General features: G+C 42.9%; 1 protein-coding gene across 1 annotated transcript in view; it reads right to left on the bottom strand.

Annotated features, from left to right (window-relative positions):
- LOC114259855 (uncharacterized) overlaps nucleotides 1-14,399 on the bottom strand; it is a 30,736-nt gene that overhangs the window by 14,602 nt on the left and 1,735 nt on the right. The gene's annotated exons all lie outside the window — the stretch shown is intronic.

Here is a 14,399-nt window from a genome sequence, read left to right as displayed (position 1 = left end):
TGTGAATGCTATTGTTTGTAAGCTCCTCTCCAAGGAAACCCATCTTAAGACGGCCAGTCAGACTCTATCTCCATCTGTCTTCTTGGCTCCTACTCAGCCTCCTCTGTTGTCGACCCCACCGCCTCATCAGCTTCAGGGCAATGCAAAGCCCAAGAAGGGGCCACTAGCCGTTGATGAGTGTGCTTTTTGCCATCAGAAGAGCCATTGGAAGTACAACTGTCCCAAGAAGGGACGTCAATCCGCTCAGTCTTCTCAACCGCCTTAGACACAGTTTCGCCCTCTTGCTGCTTATACTGCATCTGCTCCGACTTCTGATCCTGACTTGGCTTCCTTGCGTGCCCGATGGCTCAGCTTCAGCATCTCCTGTCCACCTCCCAACCATCCTCATCTGCCTCTGCACTCACATCTATCAATCAACTTGATGCCTCTGATTTTGATGTTATCTTTTCTTCTTCTATCTGTTCTGTGCAGGATCGGATGTCCATGCAGCAGATTGAGACTGGCCGTAGAGTTGGAAATCTCTATGTGATAAAGAGCTTGCATCTATCTATGACAACCTCTCCGACCGCTTTTTCCTCTTTTCAGTTAAATTCTCTATCCAGTCCTTTCTACTTGTGACATTCTAGATTAGGGCATTTGTTTGCTGACCACTTACGGTCTTTAGCTCAATCAGATACATTGCGTAAAGTTTCTCCTAGTGAACGTAATGAATGTTGGGAGTGTAAACTTGCCAAAATGACAGCCTTACCTTTTCATAAAAGTACTTTTATATCTAATCCACCGTTTTCTTTAGTTCATACTGATGTATGGGGCCCTTCTCCTGTTCTCACCAAAGGGAGTTCTGCTTACTATGTATCATTTGTTGACGACTGCACCCGTTATACTTATGTTTATCTTATGACTCATAAGTCCGATTTCTATCAGATATACCGTACTTTTCAGTCTATGATTACTACTCAATTTGGGTCTACAATTAAAGCGTTACAGTCTGACTTGAGTGGGGAATATTTTAAAAATTAGTTCTGTGAGTATTTGGCCAATTTAGGTACCATTCACCAAACTTCCTGTACAAATATACCTGCCCAAAATGGTCAAGCCAAGCGAAAAAACCGTCATCTCCTTGAGACATCTAGGTCTCTTCTTCTCTCTGCTTCAGTTTCGGCTTCGTTTTAGGGGGAAACAGTTCTTACTGTTGTTTTTCTTGTCAACCATATGCCTACTCCCCTTCTTTCTGGTCGGTCTCCTTATGAGGTTTTGTTCTCCCAAATACCTAATTACTCCCTCCTTCGTGTGTTTAGGTCTGCCTGTTTTGTCCTTCTTCCCCGCAAAGATTGGACCAAACTTAGTGTCTGGTCTGTCCTTTGTGTCTTTTTGGGTTATAGTCCTACTCAGAAAGGCTATCGGTGTTACGACCCTGTTTCCCGTCTTCTTTATGTCTCCCGTTATGTTTCTTTTCTCGAACGTCTACCATACTTTCAGTTTCCACCTTATCACTACTCCGATTTCCAAAGAGGATTTGGTTCATATTAATCTATTTCCTTCTGAGGCCCCTCCTGATTAGTACATCTCTACTGTTTCCCCTGAACTTGTTCCCTTTTCTCTTCCTACCACCCCTCATACTGAGTCTTTCTCCACTGAACCCCATGAATCTACTCCCTTTTCTCCTCCTTCTCCCTAACCTGCTCCTGCTCCTCCTCCTCCTCCTCCTCCTCCTCCGTTGTTAGTTTATTCTCGTCGCCAGGCTCTCCCTCCACCAGCTAACTCTGCCCCTACTGTTGATCCTCCTACTTCTGACGACTCGGATCCTGCTGTACCCCGATATCCTACTCGAGAGCGTCATGCTCTAAACATGTTAGGTTGGTCTAATACATGTTTTTCTGCTTCCTATCGTACTTTTTTATCTACTATTCATTCTTTTTCAGAACATCGGTCTTACAAGGAGGCCTGTCAGGATCCCAATTGGGTTCGCACTATGGAGGATGAGTTGTTTGCCTTGCAGAAAACTAACACTTAGGTGTTGGTCCCGTTGCCTGCTAACAAGAATCTGGTTAGTTACAAATGAATCTATAAAGTCGAAACTTATTCTGATGGTTCTCTCGAGCAATACAAAGCTCGCCTGGTTGCCAAGGGCTTCTCATGGGAGTATGATTTTAATTTTAAGGAGACCTTTGCCCCTGTTGCCAAGATGACTACTGTCCGTACCTTGATTTTTGTTGCCGCTATTCGACATTGGTCTCTCTATCAGAAGGATGTTAAGAATACTTTTTTTAATGGTCATCTCACTGAGGAGGTCTACATGCGTCCACCCCATGGTCTTCCCTACTCCTCTGGATAGGTTTGTCATCTTCGCTATGCTCTGTATGGTTTGAAGCAGTGAGAATGTAAAATGGAGAAATTAGGGTTGAAAGTTAGGAGGAAGAAGAAGAAGAAGAAGAGAGAACTTTGTATATATTAAAAACCAATTAATTCCCTCAACTGTACATCACTCAAATATATATAGAAAACCTATAGTAGCAATATGACCATCGTACCCTCAACTTAAATAAATATTAACAAGAGAACAAAAATAACTAAAAGAACTATTCTAACACTCCCCCTCAAGTTGGAGCATAGAGATCGAACATGCCCAGCTTGGCAGACAAACGAAGAAATGAAGGCCGAGCCAAAGGTTTGGTGAGAATATCACCCAATTGATCCTCAGAACGAACATAAGGAGTCACCAGTTGCTTGCGGAGTAAGAGATCACGAATAAAATGGCAATCAACTTCGATATGTTTGGTGCGTTCATGAAACACAGGGTTATTGGCAATGAAGATAGCAGCCTGATTGTCACAAAACATGTGCATAGGAGTGGAAACAGAAAAGCCAAAATCTTGGAGAAGAGACTGAACCCAGAGCATCTCAGAAGCAGTATGAGCCATGGCGCGATATTCAGCCTCGGCACTAGAACGAGCAACGACGGTCTGTTTCTTGCTACGCCAAGTGACAAGATTACCACCAACAAAAGTACAATAGCCTGAGGTGGAACGGCGGTCAGTCGTATTACCAGCCCAATCAGCATCACTGAAGCCAGCGACAGACAAGGAGGAAGAGGGGCGATAGAGCAACCCCCGACCTGGAGCACGCTTTAAGTATTGCAAGATACGACATACAGCCACAAAATGGGGTTGGCGGGGAGCATGCATAAACTGACTGACCACACCCACAGCATAGGTAATATCTGGACGAGTGACAGTGAGATATATTAACTTGCCAACCAACCGACGATAACGACCAATATTAGGAAAGAAGTCGCCAGTGTCACCAGCAAGCTTGACACTAGAATCCATGGGAGTATCACTGGGGCGAGTGCCTAAGAGACCAGTCTCAGTAAGAAGATCAAGAACATACTTCCGTTGAGAAAGAAACAAGCCCTGAGAAGAACGGGCAACTTCAATCCCAAGAAAATACCGAAGATGGCCCAAGTCTTTGGTGTGAAATTGTTGTCCCAAATACTGCTTCAAAGCAGCAATACCATTGGAGTCACTCCCTGAAATGATGATGTCATCCACATAGACAATAAGAACAATACTCCCAGTAGACGAGTGGCGAACAAAAACAGAGTGATCAAAAGTGGAACGGTGAAAGCCATAGGCAAGCACAACAGCACTGAAGCGATCAAACCAGGCACGAGGGGACTGCTTAAGACCATACAAGGCCTTCCTCAATCGACAAACAAGATGCTCTTGGCCGGGAACAACATAGCCAGGGGGCTGATCCATATAGACCTCCTCGTGGAGATCACCATGGAGAAAAGCATTCTTGATATCCAGTTGATATAAAGGCCAAGACTGATTAACTGCAACAGAGAGAAGAATCCGAACAGAGTTAAGACGGGCCACAGGAGAAAAAGTCTCCAAGTAATCAACACCATAGGTTTGGGTGTAGCCTTTAGCTACCAGGCGAGCCTTAAGGCGCTCAACAGTTCCATCAGGAAGATACTTAACAGTATAAATCCAACGACAACCCACAATAGATTTGCCAGAGGGCAGAGGGATAAGGTCCCAGGTCTGATTTTGATGAAGAGCATGCATTTCCTCATCCATGGCAAACTTCCAACTAGAGATGGACATAGCCTCAAGATAGGTGCGAGGAATGGAAATACTCGACAAGCTACAAGCAAAAGAGTGAAGACCAGGAGAGAGGCGATCATAAGAAACGAAATGAGCAATAGGATGTTGAGTGCAAGTGCGTTTACCTTTGCGGAGGGCAATAGGAAGGTCATCAGATGGTAGAGCAGCAGGTGGAACAGGGGCCTCAGACGAAGGAGATGAACTGGCCGGGCCATAAGACACCATGCGACGAGCTTGAGACCGTTGATAAACCTGCAAAGGAGGGGTAGAAGTGAGAGGAGAGAGAGAGGATAGAGGAGTGGATGTGGAAGGAGCATAAGAGGGAAGAGTAGGAGCGAGAGAGGCTGGCTCCCCCTCACGAGAAGAGAGAAGATCAGTAGATAACTGTTGCCCAGAGGAAGAAAAAAACGGAGTAGACTCAAAAAACGTTACATCAGCACTGACAAAGTAGCGACGAGACTCAAGATGATAACACCGGTACCCTTTTTGAGTGCGAGAATAACCTAAGAACACACACTTGCGTGCACGAGGAGATAACTTATCCAACCCAGGGTCAAGAACATGGACAAAGGCCACACACCCGAAAATGCGAGGAGGCAAGGGAAAAGGAGATGTGGTGGGATATAGCAGAGAATAAGGAGATGTGTGTACAACACTAGAGGGCATGCGATTGATAAGCAAACAAACAATGAGAACAGCATCGCCCCAAAACTGTTTGGGGACATGCATATTAAACATCAGGGTGCGAGCAACATCTAGCAAATAGCGGTGTTTCCGTTCTGCAACACCATTTTGTGGGGATGTATGAGGACAACTAGTTTGATGAATAATACCATGAGCATCACAAAAGGTAGTTACAATAGATTGCACATATTCTAAGGCATTATCAGACCGAAATATCTTAATACATTTGCCAAATTGAGTAAAGATTTCATTATAAAACTTAGAGATGATGGAAGGCAAATCAGATCTTTGTTTCATTAAAAACAACCAAGTCATCCGAGAGTAATCATCCACAAAAATAACAAAATAAAAGAACCCATTAACAGTAGGAGTTCTAGAAGGACCCCAAATATCTGTATGGACAAGAGCAAAAGACTCAGACAACACGACTAACACTACGACGAGGAAAAGAACTACGATGATGCTTCCCAAATTGACAGGCTTCACACTCAATCTGAGAAACATGACTCAAACCCGGAACAGCTAACTTGAGCTTGGCCAAGGAGGGATGACCCAAGCGAAAATGCCACTGAAGAGGAGATACACTAGCACTCAACATAGCAGATGAAGGAGGAGACGTCTCAGCGTCCAAAAAGTATAAGCCATCCTTCTCATGCCCCGAACCAATCATCCTCTTGGTCTGGAGGTCCTGCAAAACACATAAAGTAGGAGAAAAGGTTATTGAACAATGGAGAGCTTGAGTCAATTGGCTAACAGAAAGCAAATTAAATGGAAATTTAGGAACATAAAGACCAGAAGGTAAGGACATGGATGGAGTGGGATGAAGAGGACCTTGACCACAGACAGGCCGAGAAGATCCATCAGCAAGTATAATGGTATGATCAACAGGTCTAAGAGTATCAAAAAGAGAGGAATTACTAGAGACATGAGAACTAGCACCAGAGTCTAGGAGCCAAGGCTGAGAGGACTTAGCCACACATGCAATATTACCTGAACTAGCCATGGTAGTAGAGGAAGAAGATAGACTAGGCCGGAGAGACTGGACAAGGGCAGTAAGCTCACTAATTTGAGTAGTGAGTGTCTCATGCGAAGTAACAGGAGAAGCATCCGAGCCAGTGGACAACAAGGAAGACTGTGAGGAGGGGACATCCATAACCTGATGGACATGATCAGGTCTGCCATGCTTTTGCCAACACCAAGGTTCAGTATGACCTTGGGAACCACAATGAGTACACTTGCGATCACCACGTGTACGAGAACCAGGTCCACTACTACTGCCACCACGGAAACCACCACGTGAGCCACCACTACGAGAACCACCTCCACGAGAGCCCCGGAAACCAGAAGAAGAGCTCCGGGAACCAAAAGAACTATGAAAACCCCCGCGAGTAGACCCATGATCACTACTACTGGAAACCAATGCAGAAGATGATAAAGAAGACCCAACAGTGGATTGTGCTTGTCCCAATGAAGAGCGTAACAGCCTAGAATAGGCATTGGCAGCCGAAGGCAGAGTGTCACTGGCAAGAATTTGATCTTTGAACCCTCGCAACTTAGGATCTAAGCCAGAAAGTAAAGAAGCCATCATAAACTCCTCCCAATGTTGTTTCTGGGTGGTCACATCAGTTGTGAAAGGTCGATGCTGCAGTAACTGATCCCACAAAGTCTTGAGACTACTATAATAATCAGGAAGAGACCGGCCAGATTGACGCATAGCAAAAATCTGTTCATATAACTCGTAGACTCGAGAGACATTACTTTGAGTTGAAAAAGACTCAGCAAGGGAGTCCCAAATGGCCTTAGAGGTATCACAAAATTCCACGGTAGTAGCAACCTGTGGTTCCAGACTATGCCAAATCCAACCCATCACACAAGAATCCTCACAACACCAATCATCATAATCCTTATCATCAGTAGAAGGAGGGAGTTCACTAAGATAGCGGGACTTCTTCTTACCTCGTAAGAAAATCTTGACAGCATGGGCCCAAGCCAAATAATTAGCACCATTCAATTTCTTTGTAGTGATAGATTTAGGCATATCATCATCTTTACCCATAGTTATAGCCTTAGCCTCAATCTCAACCATAATGATCAACCAGACTTGCAAACAGTCAATACCCACAATCACCACTATAAACACAGAACTAGCTCAACAACCAAGTTTGGACCCAAATGAGACCAACACATCAACTCAACAGTAGCAATCAATAAAGAGAGGACAAATATCCCTTGCTAGAAGGGTGTCAGCCCTTAGAGGGGTGATTTTCGTCTCCAGAAACAGCCACAAGTGATTTTCGGCTCCAGAAACAGCCACAAATTGAACAGAATATCAACCCCACAGGAGTAAAACAACAAATTAAGATCAAGGACACTTAGAGGGGTGATTTTCGGCTCCTAGGGAAGTGAGCCCAGCAAGAAAAACCAAAAAAAAATAGTCCCAAAGGCAGATTCAAAAAAACAGTCCCAAAAACACGAAATAGTTTCAAAAATCGAAAACTCACATCAGGGATGATCAAAAAATTCCACAAAAATCACCATAAATCTCAGGAGGCAATTTCGAGTCTAGGGGTGAAGGACCCGTCCGTACACTGCTGACGTCATGCTGACGTCATCGTACGGCTGATGACATCAGCACGTCTCGGTCACCTCAGATCGATCTTTAGAATCTGTAGAACCCTTTCTAATGAAGAAGAGATGGCTCTGATACCAAGTGAGAATGTAAAATGGAGAAATTAGGGTTGAAAGTTAGGAGGAAGAAGAAGAAGAAGAAGAAGAAGAAGAGAGAACTTTGTATATATTAAAAACCAATTAATTCCCTCAACTGTACATCACTCAAATATATATAAAAAACCTAAAGTAGCAATATGACCATCGTACCCTCAACTTAAGTAAATATTAACAAGAGAACAAAAATAACTAAAAGAACTATTCTAACAGAAGCAATCTCCTCGTGCTTGGTATGATCGCTTTCAGACTGTTGTTACTGAGCTTGGATTTCATCCTTCTACTTCCGACTTTGTTTTGTTTCTGAGACATACCTTGGCTAATTTTGTTGCTCTCTTACTATATGTAGATGATATGATCCTCACTGGCTCTGACTCTTTTGCTATCTCTGAGGTCAAGCAGCATCTCTTCCGCACCTTCGAGATGAAGGATCTAGGTCCTTTGTAGTATTTTCTTAGTATTGAGGTTGCTTCTTCTCTAAAGGGCTATTTCTATCTCAGGCTAAGTATGCTAATAAGGTCATTCACTGTGCTGGTCTTACTGATACTAAGGTTTCTGATACACCTACTGAGCTTAATGTGAAGCTCAACTCTACTGATGGTGTCCCTTTGGATGATCCCACTTTATATCACGAGCTTGTGGGTTGCTTAGTCTATCTGACGATAACTTGTTCTGATTTTGCCTATGCTGTTCATGTGGTTAGCCAGTTTGTTTCTACTCCTCACTCCACACATTGGGCTACATTGGTTCAGATTCTTCGCTATCTCCGAGGTACTATATTTTAGGATTTACTATTGTCCTCCAGTTCCTTTTCGGATTTGAAGGCCTATGTTGATTTTGATTGGATTGGTAATGTTACTAATCGCAATCCACGTCTAGTTTGTATATTTCTTGGTGATTCCTTCATCTCTTGGAAAATGAAGAAACAAACTGTTGTTGCTTGCTCTATGTAGACCGCCCGAACTCCGCTCCGCGCGCGAGGGCGCGAATCGTTGTTCTTAGCTAGTACAGTTCGGACTCATGTCACGGTTCTGAATCTAATCTCACAAAGTGCAATGTAAGACTGATAAATCACCAAAGAGTCCAAATCCGGCAAATCATTTTAGAAAATCGATTTTAATCAAAAAGCGCCAAATATGGACTGTTTTGCCAAATTTCAAAGTCGCCACCGAAATATTTTATTTTTGAGAAATTTAGGAAACCCTAACTTGTGCCTAAGGGCGCGTGTCTGTCATCACCAAAGTTGCCTCGGCTCGGGAACTTGGGTACGAGAGAGGAAGGTCATGCAATGAACACCCCTGCTCACCCGATCAAAAATCGACCTTTACTAATATGATATGTTGTTTTTGAAAACACATGTGTTCTTATTCCTATTATTAACCTAGAATTACTATGTGATGCGCACAACATACAAGTATAGATTAGATCGCCTAAGTTTGAACAAAACATTTCATGTTCGTTTGTTTGAAAACGGTTTAGAGGTGCTACTCGCAAGTAGGCTAAGTCATGGATTTTGCCACCCTCAAGTGGGCTTAGAAAACATGATTTTGATGAATTGTTCCAATTCAAGCAATTCAACCTTCACCCACAGGTATTCAAGCAGTTAATCACTTAAGCAGTTAGTCTCATGGCAAGCATGCTAACATGGCAACATACACATCTCATGCAGTATGCTAAAACGTAAACACTCACAGCGTACTCCGAGCCAAAACAGAGAACTAGTTAGAAATCATGCATGATCCTAGTTCATGTTAAGATGGCTAATGCAGCACATGCAAAAATGCAACTAAAATAGGCTCGGCTATTCTAAGATGTCATATGAATGCAACACTTGATAATATGCTTTGAAACACGCATTCAAGTAAATGTATTGAAATACAATACAGCTAGTATGATGCGCCGAGCCCGGTGCATGCAATACAGATGAATGGGTGGACGCATGCGAAGCATAAGGATGCCAATTGAAACATGCCCTAAACTAACCATCAAAAGCTGGTAAACAAAAGGGAGAAAGAAATGGAGGTTGGAAGACATGCATCGCACACACGCACGCTTATTACAACAGTTGTGCCCTCTCGACGGAGGGTCCGAATAACAAGGTAACTAACTAATCTAAGCTAATTAAACTAATTATTACAAATCAAAACTAATTAACTATTCCTAGTTAACTAATTATTACAAAACAAGCTAACTAGCTAACTACACTAGCTAATTAAACATTACAGCATAAATCAATTAGCTAAACACGTTAACTAATGCATGCATGCTCGGTCGCCTCGTTCGGAAATCCATCGCTATGCCCCAACTTGCCTCTGTTTGCATTTGTTCTCAGAACACTGTACAAACCTCCAGATAGCTTCTGCACCACCATGGAGACCTCTAAGAAGGCTGCCGACCACTTTATGGTGTTGTAGACCACCTGCCGACCACTTACCATTGATGTAGACCAGATAAAGTGGTCGGCCAGCCACTTTTACTGGTCTACCGACCACTTTTTGCTGCACTCTTCCAGTTTGCAGCAACAGAGAACAAGAAGGGACATGGCAATGTGTTTGCAAGATATGTGTGCACAACCACTCTCCTTATCATTTCATGATCTCAAGGGAGTGTGGTTCTCGACTCTCGAACCACCAACCGAGCATCGCAATGCACGATGGCCGAGAAACCAAGATTGCACAAATCAATGTAAATGAATGCACACATAACACATAAATGCCTTAACCTCTATCATGCACGATCAAGAGGGTCGGCGACCGAGAAATGAGGCACGTTTCATCACTTCAAGTATGAAACGTCCCTCGTTTCTCGTGTTTGAACTAACACCCAATCCAAACAAATGCGATGCAACTCAAGCATGCTAAACACAATGTAGTGCATGCATACACAATGCAATGCAACATGAGCAACCTATCAATGCTAATGGCATGCATACACAATGCAAGGCAACATAAGCATTTCAACACAAAGCGAACAACAATGCAAGCATAATGAAATGCAACATAAGTATGTATCAACAATGCAAACAACAAGCATGCAAAACACAATGCAACTCAAGCATGCAAACATGATGCAATGTAACAACATTTGAACAACATACTCAATGGACTTAAACTAAAAATGGACAGACCTCAATCACGCCCAAATCAGTGGCCAATAATGCTGAAATAAAGGCATGAAAGCAAGAGAAATGCATGCACATGTATTGGCTCACCAATTAGGCATAAGAACACAACTCTCAAAAGTGCTCAAGGAGTGACAAATCTGGACGTGTAACAACACTATAAGCACTGAAATTAGGTATAAAATGATGTCAAATCATTCAAACAACACAAGCAAGGCATGCAAGAGTCCTTAAGGCACAAAGCTACCAAGGAGGACTACTCTAGAGACATGCAAGACATGGCACAGATGCATAAACCAAGCATGGACAGAGTTCAAATAGGTCTAAGCAAAGACCAAAACATGCTAAGATGGGGGCTCAAATGTCTAAGCATGCATGCATGCACACTAGGCCATAAGCAAGGCAACAATGCACAACCCTTAGAGGCACTCAAAGAGTGAAAGAAGTGGGAACATGGCAATGCTACATGCTCTGAAATACCATGTTAAATGATGTCAAATCATGTACATGTCACAAATGAAGCATGCTAGGAGGCTCAAAGCTTGAAACTAGCATAAGCACTTGCATTATAGCTATGCAAAACATGAAGCATATGTCCATTATAACCCAAAACAGTCCTAGATCATGCTAAATCAAGGTTAAAACATGCACGGAGTATAGCCAGAACAAGCTAGCATGAAGGCATGAAGCATGGAATATGCAAGGCCAATATGGAGGATTACACTACACCTACCAAGGCCAAGCATGAGATAGCTTTGCCAACAAAAATTAGAGTTATATCATGGCAAAATAACCCAAAAAACACACTGAAATGATAGCTCGCAAGCTTAGGCATGAAGGCATACACAATGGCTCATGTTTAAGGCACAAAGCACAAACTCTCCAATGCTTTGAAAGAGTGACACATGCGAGTGTATGACCATACTACATGCACTGAAATCACATATTAAATGATGCCAAATCATGAAAATAGTCCAAGCAATGCATGCTAGTGGCTTAGAAACTCAAAGCTAGTTAGCTAGATTGAACCATGGCCATACAAAGCAATGCATGCATGACCAAAACAACATAAATCAGAGCTAGAGCATGCTAAAACATGACCAAAAGCTTGCTGAAGTTAAGCCAAAATCATGCTAGAATGATGGTCCAAAGCATGATACACATTAGGCTAGTGAATGGAAATGCACTACAAGTGCAAGGAGCATGCAAGGGGCTATCAAACCAACCCAAAACAGAGTTATGGCATGCTAAAACAACACCAAAAACAAGCTGAGATGGAGCCAAAACATGCTAGATAAACATGCTCAAACATGAGGCTAATAAGGCAAGTAACCAAGATACAAGGAGAGAGGATGACCCCCTCCTATTTGGGACTTCAAAACACAAGTTTTACTACTGAAAATCTACTGAATTTCAGTGGTTAAAAGGCCAAGAGAAAGTGATCTCAAGGGCCTAAAGTGATGGTGCAAAATAAAGCCAAACAAGGTATGCAAGGGAGTAGATCACCCCCAACACCAAAGAAGCCTTAAACAAGCATGTTAAGCACTAAAAATCAGAACTTTTTACCGTAGAAAGTTAGGCCTAAAACAACATGCAAATAGGGCCAAAAGCTCAATCAAAAACAAGGGTTTAAGAGGTAAGAAGCTCACCCTTGTAGAACAACTTTAGAGCAACAACTCCAGCAGCTTTTTTGGATCAAAACCAGTCCAAAAACACCAAAACCAACTTCAAAGTGCCTCAGCAACAAGAGTATGGCGTTTCACTATGTGTTTGTGTGCAAAAGTGTGACGAATAGACACTTTTGAGCATAAAAATGAAGTGAAATGAAGAAGCATAGAGATAGATGATATGTATAACTCAAGCAACTTTTTTCTGAACTTGGAGAATGGAGAGAGGGCCTCCCTTATATAGAAGAACAAGCAACAAGCTTGTTGAGGAAGCTAAGAACTCCAAGCCATCCCTCCATACACGTGTATAGAGGATGGTTTCTGTGCCTTCCAGCTGTTACAGCTGGCAAGAAAAGATCTTCAAAAAGGTGCTGGAAAGCTGCCAACCACTTGAAGTGGTTGGCCAGCTACTTTTTCTGGTCGGCCAGGACAAAAAGTGGTCTCCCAGGGGGGGGAGGTGGTCTACACCAGGAAAGCAAGGTTGTGGCATGGTGGGAGACCACTTTTTCCAACTCCAAACCACTTGTAGATCACCAAAAGTGGTCTACAGGGAAGAAAACTGGCTGGCAGGGAAGAAAAGTGATTTTTAGGAAGAGAAACTGGTCTTCCACCCTTATTCCACCCTCCAAGCAAGGAAAGCAAGGTTTGTACCAAAAACGATGAAAGACGAAAGTCCGGGGGGCGAGGCGCGCAGCCGAAAGCCTCGAAAACCAGTTTATGGGCACCAAAAGTGGTCTATGAGGGAAAACTAGTCTACCACCACAAAAAGTGGTCTCCCAGACCTCAGTGTCCCTCTAAACCAAGGCAACAAGGCATGGTCCGAAAACCAAGCCAAGAGGAGAGCATTAAGCGGTCCCGAGACACAGCGCGCGGCCGAAGACTCTAGAAATCGGAAACTAGTCTCCAAGAGGGAAAAGTGGTCTCCAAGACCTCAGTGTCCCTCTAGGCAAGGGAAAACAAGGTTAAGTTCAAAACCAAGCCAAAAGGAAAGCAAGACAAGGCGCTCGGCCGAAGGCTCCAGAAACCGAAAACTAGCTTACAAGAGGGAAAAGTGGTCTACGACCACAAAAAATGGTCTACAGACCTCTCTCTCCCTCCAGGCAAGGGAAGACAAGGTTTGGTTCACAAACCGAGCCAAAACACAAAGAGTTCAGAGGCCCGGAGGCAAGACACTCAGCCGAAAACTCCAGAAACTCGAAATGAGCACAAACATGCGCGATCACCGAGCGCTCAATCGATGACATCTGAGTCTTAAGGTCGGTCAAAAATGGGGTGTCTACGCTCTACTGCCGAAGCTGAGTACCGTACTATGGCTCATGCTACTACTGAGATTGTTTGGCTTCGTTGCCTCTTATCTGATTTGGGTGTCCCTCAGTCTTCTCCGACCTCCCTCTATTGTGACAACCGTAGTGCTATTCAGATTGTCCACAATACTGTCTTCCATGACTGGACGAAACACATTGAGATTGATTGTCACTTTGTCCGACAGCATTTGCAGTCTGGCTCTATCTCGCTTCCTTTTGTCTCTTTGGCTTTGTAACTTGTGAACTTCTTCACCAAGACTCACACTACAGCTCGGTTTCAGTTTCTTCTTAACAAACTCTCAGTGTTTTCTGCTAAAACACCTTGAGTTTGAGCAGGGGGTGAGAATATATTGTGTATATTCTCAATTTGGCATGATTGTATATATTAGGAATTAGGAATTAGAAAATATTGTGGTGTAAATAGTTGAATTGGCTATTTCCTTTTTCAGTCATAGGTTTAGGGTTATATAAACTGATGAACTCCTTGTAAATATATACAATTGAATATATAGTTTCATTCAAAAACTTACAATACATACTTTTGAAACTGAACAACACAGCACACTGCTGCTAGATGTACACAGTTCCAAGTAGATTTCCTTGCTACTTGATATTAATTTACTTTCATAAATAAAGCTTAATTGATTGATTTTGTTCACAATGCATCTACTGTATTGATTGATTATTTTTGTGTTTGTATTTGTTGGTAAAATCTTAGCCTAATAAGCCTAATAACATTGAGGTTATGGATTCGAGTCACGGCACAACCACTTTGTACACTATACCA

The sequence above is a fragment of the Camellia sinensis genome, chromosome 14 (genome assembly GCF_055761805.1).
Source record: "Camellia sinensis isolate YWXY chromosome 14, ASM5576180v1, whole genome shotgun sequence".
Taxonomy (NCBI): domain Eukaryota; kingdom Viridiplantae; phylum Streptophyta; class Magnoliopsida; order Ericales; family Theaceae; genus Camellia; species Camellia sinensis.
Note: the sequence above shows the minus strand (reverse complement) of the source record. Positions and strands in the feature narration are given on the sequence as shown.